Below are 21,778 nucleotides of genomic sequence, written 5' to 3'. Positions count from 1 at the left end.
ACTTGATCCATCAACTGTATTATTGTGAGGGATCAGTGCTAACAGCTAACAGCATAACCATGTAGCCCGTTAACCAATGCAGTCAGCTTCTCACTCTTCCTCTCTGCCTTTCCTCTCCTCCCCGACATCAAGAATCAAGAATCAAAAACATCACCATGTAATGCTGTTTATCTGAATTAACACTATATTTCAATCAACAAATCCTCTCTACTAGGCTAGTGAAACTCAACTAAAACCATTAAGCAAAATGAAGATAAAAAGAAGCTAAGGAACTATGTACACACAAAGAAACAAAAGACAATATAAAATTGTTGATCACCATCAGAATTGAATCCTGGTTCACTGCAGGGATGATGGTTTGACCAGGAGTGAGTGTTTTAAACCAAACACTCACTGAAGATTAAATTTAACAGCTTTCAGTGTAAACTGACAAAAACCTCGCTGAACCACTGATTTGATTCAGGTTGTTGAATTCAACCCGTCTGTCTGGGTCTAGAAATCTGATCATGTCCTTTTTCTTTGTAGTAGTATAACAAGTTTTCACACCCCTCCGGACAAGTTTAGAAAGCAGAAAGCAGAAAAGTAAACTGTTGTTCTGCTGAAGCAGGAAATAAGGAAATGCCTGGACAATGTTTTGCCAAGCCTGATGATGAGGAAAACAATTATTGGTTTTATTCAGTATAATGATTGTGTAAGCATTTAAGGAATAACAGAAAGACAGCTGTGAGAGCTACGGGAGCAAAATGTCCCCCACACACATCCATATAGAAGCACTCTATAAAAAAGGCTATGAATGTTAACTTGGCTGGCATTTTTATGAAGACGTATTTGACTGTAACTTCCCCGTATTTCCTCTGAGAAAACCTTCTCGTTTCTCCTCACCCCACGACAAATCAGTGAAAAGCAGTCTGTTCTAGAAATGCTCAAAGTGGCGAAGCAGGAAGAGCTGGCCCTATTGAAGCCTGAGGAAAAGAGGCTTTCATAGACCTTAAACAGATTTTAATAGTTGTAACTCTTCTCTGTTGTTGCTTCATAAACATGTCATCCATCACCAAGACCACTTTCCTGTGGTTCCTAAGCAGTGTGCACATCTGGTTTGGAAGATTGCCTTTAGTTTAGTTTTGACTGGGTCACATTTGATTCGAATAATTTCCATGAATTCTCCAGCGAAACCACATCAACAGCTTTGACTAGTGTAAAAACAACCGTGGACACTCTGCTAACCCGTTCAATAGAGTCTGTGACATTACAGTCATATTTTGAGTCTATTTTCTATTTTCTACTACTGTTCATGGAATGACTTTACAAGCAGCTCCTGAACCGAGCTGGATTTGTCTGTCATCTTGTGTAACTTTAGGTCCTGCAGGAAGAAGCTTCATTGCTTCCTAACATAATTCTGGAAGTGAAAGTTCTGCATTTAGAAAGACCTGCAGGTTCAACATGTTCTAGGTTTCTAAATTGCGTTTAAAAGCTATAATCTTGAACGTCTGCCATTTTGCTGGCAGATAACTTTGTTTTTCAGGAGGTAAGTTTTATTTCTTTCATTGCAACAATAGATTAATACAACACTGCACAGATATTTTGATTTATTCTGTAATTCTTTTTTTTTTTTTAGATAATATTAATAAGCTGAACGTTTTAGAGAAAAGTAAAGAAAATATTGCAGCTTTAACATTTATGAAATCTAACCCTGAAATTTATTTATTTTTGTTCTGAGAAGAATGCAGGTCCTTCTCAACTTCAACCAGAAGAGGTAAACCATCCTCCTTCTTTTCCTAGAGGTTATATCACCCATCATTTATTGCAATTTAGATGAAAAACTACATAGAACTACACACTAACTGTCTCTTTAAACTTTGTTAAAACATTTCAGCAAAGTATTGTGGGGTAAGGGTGCATAGCCATGTTATTTTAATGTGCTATGTATTTATACATCAGTAGCTCACTGTGGTTGCATACAAAGTTTTTATCAAAGATTATTACATCCTGCTGGTGTATTAGTTAGTTATGTGTTTTATGCCTTGTTTTGCTCATTTTTTGTAGTAAATAAAGCCTTTCATGTTCATTTACGATTTTAACAGAAGTACGTACTGCGTAGCAGGGGTTAAAACAAGAAGGTGGCTAACGGCTATTAGCATCTCCCAGCGTAACAATGAAGAAAGGTCCAAGATCCAGTAAGAAAAACGCAAAAAAAATCTATGATTCCAAGAGGGAAACGCCTGTAATGTCTCTGGGAATACTGTCTGAACGTTGGTGTTCAGATGTGACGCAAAGTTGACTGAGTAAATGTTCTGATATAAGGTTCTTAAAGTTGCTGTAGATCGTTTATTTAATTAATAACTGTTGGTCTTTGATCACGCAGAGCTGACGCCTTACTGCGAGGCGTTGCAGAGGGTCAGACTCAATCCACCATTATCTATAAGTGTTTTATCCCGGATACAAGCGGCTGAAATGAGTTTTCTCCGTAGTGTGTCTGGGCTCTCCCTTAGAGATAGGGTGAGGAGCTCAGTCATCCGGGGAGGACTCAGAGTAGAGCCGCTGCTCCTCCACGTCGAGAGGAGCCAGTTGAGGTGGCTCGGGCATCTGGTCAGGATGCCTCCTGGACGCCTCCCTGGTGAGGTGTTCCGGGCACGTCCCACCGGGAGGAGGCCCAGGGGAAGACCCAGGACACGCTGGAGGGACTATGTCTCTCTGCTGGCCTGGGAACGCCTTGGGATTCCTCCTGAGGAGCTGCCGCGGGGGCGCCCCGCCCCTGGGGCCTCTGGCCCCCAGGGCCCATGGCCAGGACCACTTCAGCGGGGCCGGCTGCCGGCGGAGCCCACGGGCTCGTCCCCGCGGCTCTTGGGGGCGTCGGCATTGCGGTGGCTGGGGGACTTCCTCGGGGTCGTCTCTCCTCTTCCTTGAGGGGGGGGGGGGGGTGCAGATTTCCTGTGGTGGCCCCTCTCGGGCGCACTGCTTTGGGGGCCCCTTTGGGAGTCCGGGGTTACGGGTCCCCTGACCCCTGCCTCTGTGCTCGGGGAAGGCGGGCCTTTGGTTCTCCACAATCACTATCAAGCTATTTCCTTCTGGATAATTTTCACCTAAACTAGTGCACTCTCACAAACTCCCACAGGTGCTGGGTCCCAGGTATTAAATGTTCACTTATGTACAGAAGGCCTATAATTTATTTATATATGTTCTTTCACTTTCTTTTTTAAGGTATCACATTACACATGTCAGCTTAAATAATAATACATTTAGCAATGGTATCAAGGTGTTACCTGATTGTATCTGTTGCTTTATGTCTGTTGGTTGTGCTGTTCTTTTTGCATCTCTCTTTCCAGGTGATGGAGCAGACAGAGGACGTTTTATCATTCTCTTCCTTTCACCTCTTCTTTCTTTTTTTTCTCTTCTTGTTTTTCTTTTACTCTCCTACTTTCCCATTGTAGTGTCCATATCATTTGAAATTCTCCCTGCAGGAATCACAATAAAGCTACTAACATGCATAAATCAAGCGGAGCACTATGGCGAAAGCTGTTTGCTCCACTTATGAAAGCAAAATCTGTCGAGCTCTATCTGGCATTAAGACATCAATTCTTATTGCCACATTGCTAGACAGGACACTGGGGAAAAAAAAGAGTGCATCAGGAGTTGTGGATGTAAATTGCCAGACCTCCTCCCTTGCTTTTATTTGCAGTCACCATTCAATGGGTCCTAAACAACATGCGTTGCTCCTGAATCACTGCTTCGTCTGGGATGTTGCTGTCTTACCATGATTCTGTGAGAATTGCTGCACAGTTGTCCATCTTTCGTGCAGCGTAAGATCTGGTCCCGTTTTTTTGACGAGGGATCTTACGTTGGCCAGAGTGAGGCTCGGATGGGTTGGTCTGTATGGATTAGCTTTTAGCTGAGTCAGCAGGCCGGCCCAACAGCCTCACCGTCTCCTTCTTCATTGGAGCTTCTGTTGTGCGTTGTAGGTCGGAGTGAATAAAGTCTGATTTCCATGGTCGGTACGGTTTGTGAACTCTGGGGTGGGTTCGCAGTTCCGACAGCTCATCTCTTCTGTATTGTATTAGAGCTTGGAGTGGTGACAACACGAGTAAAAACACCAAAAAAACTCGAAAGAAACTGGAGCGCCTTAGCTGCAGCAGGGACCTGCGCCTCCATTGGACACCGGCAATAATCCTGACAATTATATTCATACTCTATGGTTATGTACACCTGTTCAGAGGTTCTGGGTCCAGCTATGTAAGGACTTGTCAAAGTGCCTGAGATGTAGAATTTCATCTTCCCCCTCAGTTTGCTTGCTGGGTGAAAAGCACTTTGGAGAAACAATCTGTTTACATGACTTTCACTGCCTTATGTATCGCAAAGAAAAGTATCTTCGTGAATTGGAAAAACAAAACAATTCTCAGTATCAATCATTAAAGAGATCTGTTGTTGGATCGTATTAGTTTTGAGACGCCGTCTGCCTCCACATCAGATCTATCTCTCTGGGCTCCTTGGAATGACTCCATCACCTAGTGGGAGTGAGGGTCTGTTGGATGTGTCCTACAGGGTGTGCTTGTTGATTTGGGGGATGCCTGGGTCTTTGGGGCGTGATGCTTTTGCTTTCCCTGGAATATGGGGGCCAAGGCTTTGGCGTTGCGGCTGTTGGAGGGTTTTCTAGGGCTCATCTCTGCTTTTCCATGGGATGGGGGAGGCAGAATTCCCTGAATTCCCTGTGTTGCAGACCAAGCGAAATCATCATCCAGTTTTCTTTCCGAACGTACAGAGATGCTGTGTGAAAGCTTTGAACGATAGCCAACCACAGAACAGGAAAGCCTAATGGATTCTAAATGATTACTAATTAACTAGGCTCAGTACAACAAACATCTCTAGAATAATCTCTTTTTTGACAAAACTAACATTGGAAATAGCTACAATAAGACAAGACAGACTTTATTGATCTCACAGTGGACAAATTCACGTGTAACAGTACCAACTGAGAAAAGTTTAGAGTTGAGATTGCAAAGTTTCTAAGACAATATGGTTCATATTTAAAAAAAAAAAGTTTAAGAAAGCTGACGAATATAAAACCATGTGTGAAATTATAAACCTGTTTGATTCTGTGTTGCCTGAAACAGTTTACCCATGTAAATGCTCTCTTCCTCTCTTGAAGGAGAACATTTCTGTGGGAGTTCATCCACGTCATGTTCTTGGTGAAACACAGATCAGTATTTTCTGGCAGTGATAACTCTGAACTTCTATCTCTAAACTTGCTTGCACTCAGAGAAGGATGCAAGTACCCTGGGTCTCTGAGCAAGACCCTTAACCCCCGAACGCTTCCCAGGCGCCGCACATGGCAGCCCACTGCTCCCAAAGGGGATGGGTTAAAAGCAGAGAACATATTTTGTTGTGATGTATTATATGTTTCAATGACAATATAGATGATATTACTATTACTTATTACATTAAACACAACTTACTGCAGTCCGTTTCTAGCATAAAGACAAATATCTGCAAAATAATGTGCTCCTCTGTCCTTCTGACTTTTTGGAACTGCTTTGTGTTGTTTAGGCTGCTGGAACAACTGGTGCAGTTGAAGGCAAGGCCAATCAACAACCACGCACTAAGGTAAACTAAAAAAAAGCACATAGCCATCCATGCACTCATTCACTCCTAACCTTAAATTTTAATATCATGTGTTCTAATGAGGAGGTTTTTGGACTTTGGGGAGAAACTGGATTAACCAGACATGTGACCCACACATGAACAGAGATCTGGGACTTGATCCATCAACTGTATTATTGTGAGGGATCAGTGCTAACAGCTAACAGCATAACCATGTAGCCCGTTAACCAATGCAGTCAGCTTCTCACTCTTCCTCTCTGCCTTTCCTCTCCTCCCCGACATCAAGAATCAAGAATCAAAAACATCACCATGTAATGCTGTTTATCTGAATTAACACTATATTTCAATCAACAAATCCTCTCTACTAGGCTAGTGAAACTCAACTAAAACCATTAAGCAAAATGAAGATAAAAAGAAGCTAAGGAACTATGTACACACAAAGAAACAAAAGACAATATAAAATTGTTGATCACCATCAGAATTGAATCCTGGTTCACTGCAGGGATGATGGTTTGACCAGGAGTGAGTGTTTTAAACCAAACACTCACTGAAGATTAAATTTAACAGCTTTCAGGTGTAAACTGACAAAAACCTCGCTGAACCACTGATTTGATTCAGGTTGTTGAATTCAACCCGTCTGTCTGGGTCTAGAAATCTGATCATGTCCTTTTTCTTTGTAGTAGTATAACAAGTTTTCACACCCCTCCGGACAAGTTTAGAAAGCAGAAAGCAGAAAAGTAAACTGTTGTTCTGCTGAAGCAGGAAATAAGGAAATGCCTGGACAATGTTTTGCCAAGCCTGATGATGAGGAAAACAATTATTGGTTTTATTCAGTATAATGATTGTGTAAGCATTTAAGGAATAACAGAAAGACAGCTGTGAGAGCTACGGGAGCAAAATGTCCCCCACACACATCCATATAGAAGCACTCTATAAAAAAGGCTATGAATGTTAACTTGGCTGGCATTTTTATGAAGACGTATTTGACTGTAACTTCCCCGTATTTCCTCTGAGAAAACCTTCTCGTTTCTCCTCACCCCACGACAAATCAGTGAAAAGCAGTCTGTTCTAGAAATGCTCAAAGTGGCGAAGCAGGAAGAGCTGGCCCTATTGAAGCCTGAGGAAAAGAGGCTTTCATAGACCTTAAACAGATTTTAATAGTTGTAACTCTTCTCTGTTGTTGCTTCATAAACATGTCATCCATCACCAAGACCACTTTCCTGTGGTTCCTAAGCAGTGTGCACATCTGGTTTGGAAGATTGCCTTTAGTTTAGTTTTGACTGGGTCACATTTGATTCGAATAATTTCCATGAATTCTCCAGCGAAACCACATCAACAGCTTTGACTAGTGTAAAAACAACCGTGGACACTCTGCTAACCCGTTCAATAGAGTCTGTGACATTACAGTCATATTTTGAGTCTATTTTCTATTTTCTACTACTGTTCATGGAATGACTTTACAAGCAGCTCCTGAACCGAGCTGGATTTGTCTGTCATCTTGTGTAACTTTAGGTCCTGCAGGAAGAAGCTTCATTGCTTCCTAACATAATTCTGGAAGTGAAAGTTCTGCATTTAGAAAGACCTGCAGGTTCAACATGTTCTAGGTTTCTAAATTGCGTTTAAAAGCTATAATCTTGAACGTCTGCCATTTTGCTGGCAGATAACTTTGTTTTTCAGGAGGTAAGTTTTATTTCTTTCATTGCAACAATAGATTAATACAACACTGCACAGATATTTTGATTTATTCTGTAATTCTTTTTTTTTTTTTAGATAATATTAATAAGCTGAACGTTTTAGAGAAAAGTAAAGAAAATATTGCAGCTTTAACATTTATGAAATCTAACCCTGAAATTTATTTATTTTTGTTCTGAGAAGAATGCAGGTCCTTCTCAACTTCAACCAGAAGAGGTAAACCATCCTCCTTCTTTTCCTAGAGGTTATATCACCCATCATTTATTGCAATTTAGATGAAAAACTACATAGAACTACACACTAACTGTCTCTTTAAACTTTGTTAAAACATTTCAGCAAAGTATTGTGGGGTAAGGGTGCATAGCCATGTTATTTTAATGTGCTATGTATTTATACATCAGTAGCTCACTGTGGTTGCATACAAAGTTTTTATCAAAGATTATTACATCCTGCTGGTGTATTAGTTAGTTATGTGTTTTATGCCTTGTTTTGCTCATTTTTTGTAGTAAATAAAGCCTTTCATGTTCATTTACGATTTTAACAGAAGTACGTACTGCGTAGCAGGGGTTAAAACAAGAAGGTGGCTAACGGCTATTAGCATCTCCCAGCGTAACAATAAAGAAAGGTCCAAGATCCAGTAAGAAAAACGCAAAAAAAAATCTATGATTCCAAGAGGGAAACGCCTGTAATGTCTCTGGGAATACTGTCTGAACGTTGGTGTTCAGATGTGACGCAAAGTTGACTGAGTAAATGTTCTGATATAAGGTTCTTAAAGTTGCTGTAGATCGTTTATTTAATTAATAACTGTTGGTCTTTGATCACGCAGAGCTGACGCCTTACTGCGAGGCGTTGCAGAGGGTCAGACTCAATCCACCATTATCTATAAGTGTTTTATCCCGGATCCAAGCGGCTGAAATGAGTTTTCTCCGTAGTGTGTCTGGGCTCTCCCTTAGAGATAGGGTGAGGAGCTCAGTCATCCGGGGAGGACTCAGAGTAGAGCCGCTGCTCCTCCACGTCCAGAGGAGCCAGTTGAGGTGGCTCGGGCATCTGGTCAGGATGCCTCCTGGACGCCTCCCTGGTGAGGTGTTCCGGGCACGTCCCACCGGGAGGAGGCCCAGGGGAAGACCCAGGACACGCTGGAGGGACTATGTCTCTCTGCTGGGAACGCCTTGGGATTCCTCCTGAGGAGCTGGCCCAAGCTGGCCCAAGTGGGCCTCCCTACTGAAGCTGCTACCCCCGCCACCCGACCCCGGATAAGCGGAAGAAGATGGATGGATGGATGATTTATTAATTAAGCAAACAAACCAGCATTATGATAGTTCTGTGATACTGTTTCTAGATGGCGCCACATTTGTTTATATCTGCTAATCACGCCCGAGATGGAATTATCTTTCAGCTCAAAATGGACCATCAAAACACTATCAAGATTGAAGCTTGCTGTATATAACCTTATAACCTCAAGATAAAATATTACGCGGCTATACACATTTAAAAACAGTTGTTTATTTCATATAATTCTCATTTGATCAATATTCTGGAGGTGAAAGAAGAAAGTCCTTGTAATCTTAATTATATGGATTTGAGAGGCCATGTCCTAGTCAAAGGTAACACCAATGTTCCTTCAAGTGGGCCTAGATAAACAGTCAGTACCATGGATATTATCTGTGTTGTTAAATGGCTCCAAGGACCCAAGTTCTTGATCCCAGATCAAGAGAAGACAGCTGGTTACTTTCAGTTCTGCAGAACCACGAGAATATCTGATATCATCTCTTCATTCTGCACTTTGATGCATCAGGAAACTACTCTGTATCTGCTGATTTATGTTCTCTTTTCTAAATGATGTGTTTGAATCTTTTTCAGGAATGTCTACTTAATTCAAATGAATACACTGAGACGAGCACCTGAAGAACTTCATGCAACTACGAGCAAACTGTTAAACTCTCTGGCTGTGGATCCTTTTATGTTCCTGAGCTTAGAAATCAGCACTTCTTCATTTCAAGTATCTGTCTGGGAAATATTTTATTTGAGGCCATGTACAGAATGAACTGGTGCTGGGTGCAATGAAAACATTACTCCAGTTTATTTGCCCGTTTCCAGCTTTCTCTCCCCCAGTCATGTGTGATTGTGCTCATGGGCAAGGCACTTAACCCCAAGTTGCTTAACAATCTGCTTATCTGTGTTTATGTCATGATTTTTCTTCGATGAATCCAGAATGCACACCACACACACAGAGCTATTTACTGAGAGTTTATTGAAAGGAAGATGAGCAGTGGATAATGAAATCAGAGAGGCAGGACTGGACTGGAACAGGGGTGTAGATGTGAGCAAGAGCTGACGGACGGCAGAGAGTTCTTGAGAGCAGGGCTGCTGCAGCACAGGGGAGGCAGGAAACCCAGCAGTTAGCAGAGGCTTGACTTGAGGCACAGGGAAGGCAGGAAACCCAGCAGCTAGTGGAGGCTTGACTTGAGGCACAGATGAAGGCAGGAAAATCCAACAGCTAGCAGAGGCCTTACTTGAAGCACAGATGAGGCAGGTAAATCCAACAGCAGGCAGCGACTTAGCTAGAGACACAGAGGTGGCAGGGTTCCAGCAGTAAGCAGGAGCAAACCAGGTTGACAGACGTGGAGAGAGTAGAGTCTGATGACAGACCGGCAGGGAAGAGAAGACTGATGGAGGCTTTTGTAGGGAGGCCATCAGGTGGAGTGAGTTCTGACCAATTAATGTCCAACAGGTGTGACTGACTGCAGAGGGAGTGAAGGGAAAGCTGAGAGAGAGGAGGAACTGAAAAACAACAGGGCAAAAAAGGCAAGACCAAAACTGACAGTTTACATGTGGCTCTGGTTTAAAGCGTGTTGAGTTGTCACTGGGACTAGAAAAGGTCTAGATGAATTAAATTATTTTATTATTCCAGAGTTTTAACAGGAACTCTAGGAAAACTGCAGCTTGTGAATTTCTCTCTAAACTTTGCATCTTTACATCCCTCAGGTGATGGTGATATAGCTCATTCTTACATTAGTATGTTATATATTTGTTTTCACAGTTTTGTTCAGCAGGATATTAAGCCACAAATACAGCTAGGATCAAATATTTACATACACTGTAGAACAAAGTAGTACACAAACCCTGAGACTTGTAAAGGAATGGGCCAATTAAAACGTACGAGTGAAACGTTTTGTGGAGCCAAATGTTGACAATATTACATTTTGCCCAGTGGACCCACTTAGATATTACACGTATTTCAGTGAGACTGGGTTGTCTGTCACTAAATCAAACTAAACTTCCCATTTTAGATCAGTTCTGATTACTGAAGTTATTTCAACTTGTTAAATACCAGAATAATTAAGAGATGACTTGTCAAAATGTTATTTATTAAGTCCAGCAGATTGAGCAGCATCATAATACTTTTTCTTTAAACAATATAGGGAACTCCAGATGATGATGTGGTTGTTTTGACGTAACTAGACTCACCTGTGGAGGTGACACCTCCATGCTTCTGCTTCCTGTTGGGACATGTGGAGAAAATAAACAATCTTGTGAAGATGTTGGTAGAGAATCATGATCCATAGAGAAACAAGGCCTAGATAAACCTGGTATGAAATGCCCTCAGTGAGGAAAAAGCCTTTAGTCCAGGAGGAACAGGGGACAGTTTGTAGAAACCCTCTTTTTAGGAGACATGTCCTCTGGTCTGGTGAAGCTAGTTTGGACATAATGACCATTAATAACTTTGGAGAAAAACAGAGGAAGTCTGAGAACAACATCCCAACGGAATCATGCGTACAGTATGTGGAGATATTGGCATCACCACACATGTTTGTGTCTGGGTGTCTTTTGATCTCCAGGGTGGAGAACATTAACAGTGCTGGAATAACTGGACTTGTGAGATCCACATTCATCTATCAATGTTTCTATAAAGTTAACTTTAGACTGACATTTTATGCTGAACCTGAAGCAACATCTGAAGCAACATCTCATCCAGGTAGCTCAGGCTTGAGCTCAGATTAGTCCTCCAGAGGGACAATGTCCCTCAGCAAGACACCCAGTTAGTTACCAAGTCACGGAAGGAGGACAAAGTCCATGTTCTGTAGTTTCCATCGTCAGGGTGAATGTAGCGATCTACAGACCAGACCCAGTTACACGGTTCTGGCAGGAGGAATGGGCCAATTTTCTAGCAAACTTATGAGAAGCTTGTGGAAGGAAACACAAAACATTAAAACTTTAAAAAAGTAAAAAGAAAAATTGATCCGAATCAAACAGTCTAAAGGGAGGTTTTACCAAATAATGAGGAAAAGTTTAAAAATGTTCTGTCTTAGAAATAATCCTGTAATTCTGACCTAAAACAGGAGGTTTATTCTGATTTAATGTCAGACTGTGAGGAAACAATGATTGTGTCTTTTTATCCTATCTGTAAATATCTGGTTTAACTGGATATTCAAGCTTGGAGTTGATTGTTGCTACTGGAGGGAATTGCATCAATATGAGCAGCTATTATAAATGCTATAAATATGCAGCAATTGCTTTTATTCAGGCTTTATGCTAACCCTACATGGGCATTTTGTATCATCTTTTTATGACTTTCTTTGTTTAATGCTTAAAGGAAAATAAAGTTTCATATTATCTGAAGTTTGTTATGCAGTCAAACTTAATTAAAGATGCATTCACAGCAGAATGTTACAGGACTTTGTTCATTTGGGCTTTAAAGTGCAGCTAAAATGTAATTTTTAAAGTGAACTGAGTTGGCTGGACAACACCAGGCTCTGGGACGCTAACATGTAACGCTGTCCAGTCTGAGCAGAGGAGAGGCAGCGAGCAGTCAGCGTGTTACCCTGAATATAAGACGACAACGTGCCACAGAGGGAGGTGCTCAACGGCACGTTGATCAACGGATCAGGTCATTTTTACTGTCTGTCCACAGGTCAGATACCTGAAGGGAAAAACATCATTTAGGCAGAATTGGTTAATTTATAGGTTTTTATGTCTCAGAAAAGCTGTTTTATTTCTGACAGATGATGAGGCAGTGGTTAGAACTGCTGCCCTACAACTAGAAGGTTTTGGGTTTGAATCCCAGCCTGGGGTCTTTCTGCATGCAGTGTGCAGTCATGGACAACATTGTTGCCACCCCTCTGTTAGTCAAAGGAAATCCCACAAATGTCACTGAAATAACTTGAAAATGACAAAAGGAATAATAAATAAAAGTTAGCCAAATGAAAATCAGACACTGCTTTTGGATTGTGCTTTGACAGATTCATCTAAAAACAAAACTAATTTAACAAGCCTGGACCAAAGTGATGGCTCTCCTAGAAAAGACAGAAAATAATTTGACCACAGAGACATGTTAAAATGAGGAGTTCCCTTTAATTATTATAGATGTTGTTGAGGAAAATAAATATCTTAGTTGTTATATGAATCAGGTATTCGTGTGGAAGAACTGAGGAATGCATGGTTTTTGACTGTCTCCCCCATTGAGGTTAAGATAAACATGCAGATTTGGTTTATGGCCAGAATATGTCATTTAGCTTGACCCCTAACCGAGAAAAACAGCATCTTTGTTTGAGAACATATAGCCCCAAATTTGACACCACCAACTCCTGAAGACATTTAAGGGGCAGTCAGTTTATTAAAAGGATGTCTTTGCAAAACTTAGATCAGACAAAAAGCTGCAATGCCTGGGAGAAGCACGTAGGTAACAATGGTAATCAATGTTCCCCCTAATTTTTCACGTGTCTGAGCAAACACACAAACTCCCTGAGCGATCACTTGACCTCTGTGAGCAACATCGTGCACACTGAGGCTACATTACGGCTGTACGAAACCTGAGATTATATCAAGCTACATGGCCTACTAAAAGAATCAACTTACAGCAATGATTTCTGTTAGATTACTTAGTTTAAATAAAACTGATTTAGCCAGATTACATGAAAAAAAAAAAAAAAATCTTGTCATATTTTCATTTCAGAGTAGGGGTCCTGATAAGGAAGAACTGAGAGATGTACAAGTCTTTTAGTGCTCCAATTTTATTGCCATTAAATTATTTACATACCCTGCAGTGAGATTTAGCAGCAGCATGTAGTGCTGCGTGCAGCTTCTCTTCTGTCAGTCTGCTCCAGGGCAGCTGTGCTACTAACTCAGCTCATCACCATCAGGGTGTGAATGTGGGCATGAATGGGTTAATGACTGACCAGTGTACAGCGCTTTGGGATCATCAGATGATTTATTTCAGTATTCTCAGCTCACACATCGCTTTTCTAACACAATGAGGGGACACTCTCAATTCTGAACAATTTCTTTGAGCTGCTCTTCGTTTTTATGCCAACGGCGGCTTTTTAATAACGTAGAAGATGCAGAAAAATCTTTCAGAAGCAGCTGTATGTCATGATGTAAGAAATGTTACTGTTGCACTTGGTTATGGCTTAAACGTGTTCCATAGTCAGAGACCCACAAGATTGATACCAGAACTACACAGAATGAAAGCAATCATTTATTCTGTATCAGATTTTGGCACTTTCAGCTCTAATTTTCTATGCATATATTTTAGTTTCCATTCACCTATTTTTCAACCAACACCGTTAGGACTGCTGCACAGCAGTCCTAACGGTGCACAGTTGATAGGGTCCTTTTATTTGCGCACCCATAAGTGGAGTAAAAGTCGGCTTCCTGGGACGGAGCTCTGGAAGTTTGCTTACTTTCAATACAAAATCGAAATTATTTATTAAGTTAGACAATAATTTAATTCAATCAATTGGTCCCATGTAGCCCCTAAAGGGGTGACGTTCCAGTCAGTTGATTTATCTGGAAATCGGGTGAGAATTCACCGGATTCAGAGTGTCTGAAAACATAAAGTACATTTTCCTGAATTGACGTGTATTCTGTCTGACTGCAGATTGGTCTGACCTAAGATGGCCGCTCTGTCGGCACGCCTCTCATCTGAGGACGCGGCGTCTACGTATACATGTCTGTGTGTTTAGTTACCTGACTGATATCGGCTGTTCTAAAACTGGAAACACTGAGTATGACAGAGTGGGGTAGAACTACTAAGAGCAGCAGCTTTCTATTTCGGGTGGATCGGCCATTTTTTCTTTAACGGAGTCCAGAACAGAGACGCACACCGCAACCTGCCCAACTAATAAAGCCGTCTGCTCCACCCACCGATCAGCGGTGCGCTCACAGAGTGAGACAGTGGAAAACCGTCTCACCAGAGTTGCGAAATTGTACAAAATAACTTGGTTTATTATTATTTATTTTTATACAGTTTAGCTTGGATTTTATTTTCTGCGCAGCATAAATTTGCTGCGCGCACTGAAGCCAGATGCTGGGAGCGATTGCGCACGCGCGCAGCTCAGAGGGAACACTGATGGTAATGTAACTTTTGTCTCCGTTAGGAATTCCTAATGAATTAAATATGCATATTTTAATGTTTGTCTCTGATAATTGTTTCACCTTTACTGTCAAATCTTAAACTGGGGTAAGATGAGCCTTCAGAGATAAGCAGGAGCAGGCCAGTATTAATATCTACAATGTCTTCCAGCTTGTGATCAGTCAGTCTGTCTGATTAAAGGGTTGCAGGTAGACACTGGGCTGCTGGCTGACACGGTGTGGACCACCCCGGACATCACAAGAAGAAAAGGAGAGAGTTATCTCAGATTAGAAGGAAAGTTAGAGACCAGCATGTTAAAGGTTTAGACTAGAGGAGCTGCTTCATGTTCCTCTGACTACAGCTGCACAGGTCAGCCAGAGGTGTGAGGTTCACAGGACTGTAGTCACCCTCCCTGAACGTGTGTGCAGGTAAAACATGGATGACAAGTTAAAGAGAAAGATCATAGGAATTTTAACTAAAGAGCCCAGAACAAAGCTCAGATACATTAAAGGTAACCTCCAAAGTCAAGGTCCGTCAGTGTCAGCTCGCTCCATCCGTCACTCTTTGACCTAAACTGGACTTCATGGAGACGCCAGTGATGAACAAGCCATAAAAACTAACCACAAAACTGGAGCTTTTTGGCGAGGCACATCATCTCCATGTTCACAGACAGAGAACTCAACAAAGTTAGAACAGAACCCGGTCCCTGCTCTGAAACATGGAGGAGGCTCGGTTCTGTTCTGGTGCTGCTTTGCTGCATCTGAGTGTCTCAGATCTGCAGGGTTTGATGAAATCACAAGACGATCGAGGCGTTCTGGAGAGAAATGTGCTGCCTTGGTCTCAGTCATGGTCTTCCAGCAGCATAATGATCCAGCTAGAACGACCCAAGAACGGCTATACGACGGTTCTGAAGTGGCCTCCTATGAGCTCTGATCTAAATCCTGTTAATCATCTATATAAGGAACTAAAACACGGTGTCTGGAGAAGAAAACCTTCAACCCTAAAAGAAAACTGGAGCAGTTTGCTCACCAGGAGTGGACCAGAACACCTGTGGACAGGTGCAGACGTCTCACTGAGTTACAGAAACGGGTCGCCTGCAGTCACTACCTCACACAACATCAGAATCAGACATACTTTAATAATCCCAGGGAGAAATTGTTGTTTCAGTACAATCGCCACAATGAACAAACAAACAAACATCTCAGGGGAAGACGATTTACTGAGGCCTTGCTGCCAAGGACACCGCCTTACACGGTGCCCACAGGGCGCTGCCATTACTCTGTGGAAAGATAGAGGCCACAAAAAAAAGGAAGGTGGGAGGGTAAAAAACATAACTCAACTTTATCCTATAACAGGATACAGTGTGAGATATCAAAAAACCTCTTACACAGAAAGCACAAATAAGACGAGACACATATGGCAGAAGGATGACATTGTAGATTTGTCGTGTGTGTACGTTCATCAGTATTCGTGAGCATCAGTTATGTGTGTGTGTGTGGGTGTGGGTAAAGTGTTTATATTTCCGTGAACACTCTCCAGAGGCCATTGTCCTTGATGTTATCAGCCGGCCCACAGTTCAGAGAAGCATCCACAGGTGTCAGCGGGGAAGGGGGGGAGCAGGGGAGAGTTCTGAGCTCTCCACCATAACAATCCAGGGGTAACATTTGATAAGGGAAGGCAGAATCCAAATACTTCATTTGTTTATGAGGCAAGCTGCTCTGACTTTACTGTCAGCTTTAAGTCTTTTGCTGGCTCCAAATAAATCCAATATTTCAAATTGTTGGGCCTGTCCGCGCTTCACTTCCAGATTTTATCCCATCTCCCCCTTGAGTTCAACCACCAAAGCCACTCTGCGTTCCAACACATCCAGCTTTTCAGCTCCTCCACCTTCCAGGTTTGTCTGTTCACCGCCTTAATGAGCGCATCATGCAGCCGGCAGCCTGATCAAGGCCACATGGCTACCGACATCCGCTGTATTTGCTGATACATCAAAAATCCACCAAGTCCAATAAGTAGAAATCCAAGTATCAGGAATCCAAACATGCAAAAGTTTCAAACGTCCAGGAATGACAAAGTCGACACACCGTTTTCCATCCAAGAATAAAGGGTGTATCCCACAAAATGAGTCAATCAGGACCGGACGGGTCCCCCTTATGCTGTCTACTCGTCAATAAACATTTGATCAATAGCACTGAGAGAGCAGCTTACCAGATCCATGATTTTTCAGAGTTCGGGTATTATGAAGAAAGTGCTCATAAAGACAAGACATAGCAAATAGCAGGAGAGGGGGGGGGGGGGGGCAGGAAGGCAGAGCAGATAAGGAGCTCAGGAGAACTGAAAGACACGACTGACCTCAAAGAGAGACAGAACAGAAACATGGTAAGTTTGAGATGCCATCATTTCTGTCCAGGCTTGTTTCATTAGTTGTTTTTTAAATTAATCTGTTGAATCACAATTTAAAAGCAACATCTGATTTTCAGTACATTTTATTTATTATCACCTTTGTTATGATGCTAACAGTCTGTATAATTATATTTTGCCCTTCCTCTGCTACTCATTGATGCTCCTGATTTTGAACATTTGCATAACCTAAGTTTATATGTTTCTATATTGCTGGGATGCCATCTGGTTTTCCTTCAGTAAAAGGAGCGTTTAATTACACAGTGAAACTTGGCTGACTGAATATATATCATTAAACATGAAACTGATCTCATCTACGCCCTCATATCTCCTATAAATCAGCATGAGACTAATAAAACAACATTTGCTCCTTGAAGTAGATTCATCTTGTTCTCAGATTTCTGGGAAAGTTTCCTTAGTTTGGTAAATCCTCCCAAACCAGGTCCAGCAGAGTTTAATCTGCAGCTAAACTAATCTGTCAATTCTGTAAACAGCAAAACTATTCACACACCTAAGCTTTACATATAAAATATTTCATTGATCCCAGAAGTTTGTTTCAGGTGAAAAATGAAAGTCATCCCTGGACAGATTGTAAAACTACATAAAAGGAAAATCAAGTTAAAGACTTTTTAATTACTATTCATGATCAGACCAGATTATAATCAGATTTGTCTTGTAATTATTGAGCATCTTTTTGCATCTTTTCTCTGATATTTTTCTGTTTCTTCCTCAGTGATTGAAACATCATATTAAAGAAAAGTTATTGAAACAGATTTAGTTAGTGAGGCAACGGTTTTATAAAGTGTGTTTAGGATTAACTGTGATTAATTTGCCCTATTATCTTTTTTTTTACAGGTTGGATAAAGCATTTCTGCTATAACCTGGTACCATGAATTTCTTCCTTTAAGGTTAAGAAACATGGTCACATTAAAAGATGACTTTAAGCCTAAATCTACCAGGGTTATGAAGAAGTTTAGCCTTACCTCTGGACTGATTTTCATCCCAGGAACAGCGTCTTTTATTCCTTAACAAAACCTCCAGATACCTTCAGTGATGTCATAACCAGGCCATGCAGAGATCTTCATGTTGTGGACCCTCCTCCAGCATCAACCGCACCACACAGGCTGCCTCAGAGGGTTCTGAGGTTTCCTACAACCTGCTGGTTCCTAATGTCCCACAGAACCACTCAGACAGTTTAAAGACCTGCGTGGCTGAAAATTGTTTAACTTAATGAAGGCGATAACATCACTGTAAAATACGCAGTATTATTTATTACAAGATGTATTAAGTGACAGCCAAAGATAATTATGGGGATTATCTGTATAGACGTGTATCTGTAAACACCTGGATCCAGCAGCTGTGGGTGTTTGAGAGAGTGTGTATGTGTGTGTATGTAAGGTTTATCCATAAGACAAATGCTCATAGTGGTCGTGAGAAGCCAAAGACCCCCAGAGCACCGAAAAATGAGAATGATAGAATTGAAGGAGAGAGAGCAATGAGATGAGACAATGAAAAACAGAATATGACTAAATAAACTCACTAGATAAACTAAATGGAAGCAGGAAAGATTTATTGGCCATTGCAATAATACATTCCAATGAAATGTGTCTTCTGCATTGAACCCGTCCCTTATTTAGCAGCGCGCTGCTATCACAGCACCCAGGGAATTAATCTGGGGCTAAGGGTCCTGCTCAGGGACACACAGCGGTAGTCAATAACCATCCAGCCACAGAAGGAAGGCAGAAACCTGCAGCTGGAGGAAATATCCAGCTCATCAAAATGAGCTACAGCTTCCCTTTTGTAATCTTTGTCATTCCAACAAAACGCGTCCTCTGCATTGAACACATCCCTTATTGAACAGTGGGCTGCTGTGCAGCCCCAAGGGAATGTTTCAGGGCTAAGGCTGTTGCTCAGGGACCCTGAGAGGCAGTCTGTGGGATTTTAACCAGGATACCTTTGGTGTTCCCAGAAAGCAAGCACTGTGCTTAAAGCGATAGGCTACCATTCCTCGTTTTTTGGACTTTTAATAGTATTATTATTTATCAGAATTATAAATATACATTCTGGGTCCCCAAATTAAAAAGAGAGAGAAATAAATAACTACATGGGTATAAGAGTTTTATAAACCCAAAGATTAAACGGCGCAGATAGGAAGTAGCGATGAACATGCTAAAGGTTTGATAATGAGAACAAAAACATACAGAACTTAAACAACGATAACAGGACATGGAGCAGTGAAAGAGGAACAGAGGAATCAGAAAAAGTTTATATATTGAGAAAGAAAAAGCCCACAGGTGAGCTAATCAGGGGTTTAGAAACAGATGTAGAGGAGCAAACGGGAAGAGTGAGGGAAGCTGAACTATCCACAAACCTGGAGAGAAAAGAGAAATGAATCCATATGCACAAAGAACACAACATAAGAATTAAGTGACAGACTAAACACAAGGAAATGAACTAATAGGGTGACACTTTTCAAGCAACAAGGAACACAGAGCAAAGAACTGAATATGTCACTGCTGCAGAGCTAGAGGAAATCTGGACCGGCAGCCAGCAGCACCAGGTTGGGAGAACTTTGAAGCCCCTAAACTGAACACACTATGGATCACAGAGAAGAGATAGCTTTTAGCACGCTGCTGAAACCAGGGCGGTTTACTCTGAGCTGCCTAGGGCCTGCTACTAGTCTCCCTGTGGACCCACAGTGGCACAGGAGCGACATCTACTGGTGGAACGATGTATGCACACAATAAAAGGAGTTCAGAGTCGTTCACTATTATAGACAATAAACTTTTCACGTTGCCCTTTCTCAACCTGCTGGAAATATGGAAGGACCATACAGGATTTTAGAAAGTTCCTGTGTCTGTGACACCATCTGCCATCCAGGCGGCAGATATCCAGAAGTTTTACAGATAGTTTAACAGTTATCTCCATGGTCAAGGTGACCTAAGGGAACGATATTAGATATAAAACAGTACAAGCTTTATGCAGTTGTAATGGAACATTAAGTCTTTGCTAGGTTTTAAAAAACATCAATACTTTTTCATCCTCAGGAATCGATACATTTCTTTCCACTAAGGTTCATAGTGTGTATGTTTTAATTGTGCTATTTAGCTTGTTTGGAAGAGGATTCTTTGCTGTCATTTATGATCGCTGAAGAAATGCGGAGCAGGAGTGAACACATGATCAACTGCTCGATGCAACCAGAGTCGATCAGAGCGACCTCAGTGTCTCTGTTTGATTATGTCGGCCAGTAATTTAACAACCTCGTTTATCTGATCATGACATCCAGCATGCTGATCTATGTCCATGAGAGATTAGCGCTCACTTCGGAATCTTACAAGAATGGGAAAATACATTTCCACTTTTCAAATTTACCCACCTTCCCCTAAATTCTGAGCAATCAACAATTGTTGAACTTCCTGCAAGAAAAGAAGTTCAAGAACCTGCAGCGGGGAACTGTCATAGCAGGGTTGGGATGTGTTCACTCCTGCTCCCCGTTTCTTCAGTCGTCAACAGCTGACGACACCTAAAACAAACAAAGGAAGAAAAAGAAGCGAATAAACTGTTGAGTGAGAACAAATTTCTCGTTTCTCCTGGAGTACGTAACAGCTTTTAATCAGAGAAGCAGCCAAGAGGACCATGAGAACTCTGTAGGAGCTGCAGGGATCCTCAGCTAATCTAATACTACACGTCAACGTGATCACAAACTCTCCACAGTAAAACCAGGTGGTGGCAGCATCATGCTCTGGGCATGATTAACTTCAGCAGAAACAGGGAAGCAGAGCTTGTGTGAAGATGGATGGAGCTAGTTCCATCACAACCCTGGAAGAGAACCTGTTAGAGGCTGCAGAAGACCTCAGACTGGGGTGGAGGTTCACCTTCCAGCAGGAGAACCACCTGAACCTGCAGCCAGAGCTGCAAGTCAGACCATACTGATGTGTTTAGGTCTAGTCAAACTCCAGGCCCAAATTTATCTGAGAATCTTTGGCAGGGCAGATCTTCTCCATCCAATTTGACTGAGCTTGAGATGTTTAACAGAGAAGAATTAGCAGAACAGCCTGTTTAGTCTGTAGATGTATGATGGAAGAGACAGAATCCAAAGGCCTGCAGCAGGATCCGCCTCCATAAGAGGTTCTACAGAAAGTACCGACTCAGAGGGGCTGAATACAAAAGCACACCACACTTTTCAGATGTTTGGTTGTGAAACAGATTCCTTCCACTGCCCCGTTCTGCTCTTATTGTTAGTCTATCACATAAAACCCAATAAAAACCTTTTTGTTCCGGAATAAATGTTGAAATTTGGGGGTGCGCGATGATTCTGCAAGGCTGTAATTTCCCCATCCACTTCCTGTTTTCAGCACCGCTGCTCTGCTTGCTGGGAGTGAAGGGAAATGTTTTTTATGCTGCTCAGAATGACGAGTTCGTCATGATCTTTTCTACGTTTTTCCTTTCAGGGCCTTGGGACAGCTGTGAGCGCAGAGATGCAGCCTGTAGTGGCTAAACTGGTTGGAGAAAAACTGCACACCTACATGGCCGTCGTGGTGATCTTCAGCTACAGCGTTCTGCTCAGCAGGGACTTTGAGTGCACCTGCAAACCTCAGCGCTACGACTGCATCGTCTACTTAGTCATACCTGCTCTCATAGTGACCGTCCTGATGCTGTGGTCCAACAGGCTCCTCCACAGGTTCTGCACCTACTGCTGCATGTTCAAAGGATTTGTCCTCTGCCAGATCTTAAAGTCGGCTT

At 41.9% G+C, this 21,778-nt stretch overlaps 1 long non-coding RNA gene across 1 annotated transcript; it reads left to right on the top strand.

The window, feature by feature from the left end:
• The first annotated feature begins 507 nt into the window (after positions 1-507).
• On the top strand, positions 508-11,888 carry LOC118564610. Its single transcript, XR_004931978.1, has 4 exons — positions 508-1,753; positions 5,539-5,595; positions 7,468-7,500; positions 9,145-11,888. It is a non-coding gene; the product is annotated as an uncharacterized LOC118564610 (long non-coding RNA).
• Positions 11,889-21,778: the final 9,890 nt, after the last annotated feature.

Source organism: Fundulus heteroclitus, chromosome 1 (assembly GCF_011125445.2).
Source record: "Fundulus heteroclitus isolate FHET01 chromosome 1, MU-UCD_Fhet_4.1, whole genome shotgun sequence".
In the NCBI taxonomy this organism is placed as follows: Eukaryota; Metazoa; Chordata; class Actinopteri; order Cyprinodontiformes; family Fundulidae; genus Fundulus; species Fundulus heteroclitus.
This window is presented reverse-complemented; position numbering and strand designations above follow the sequence as displayed.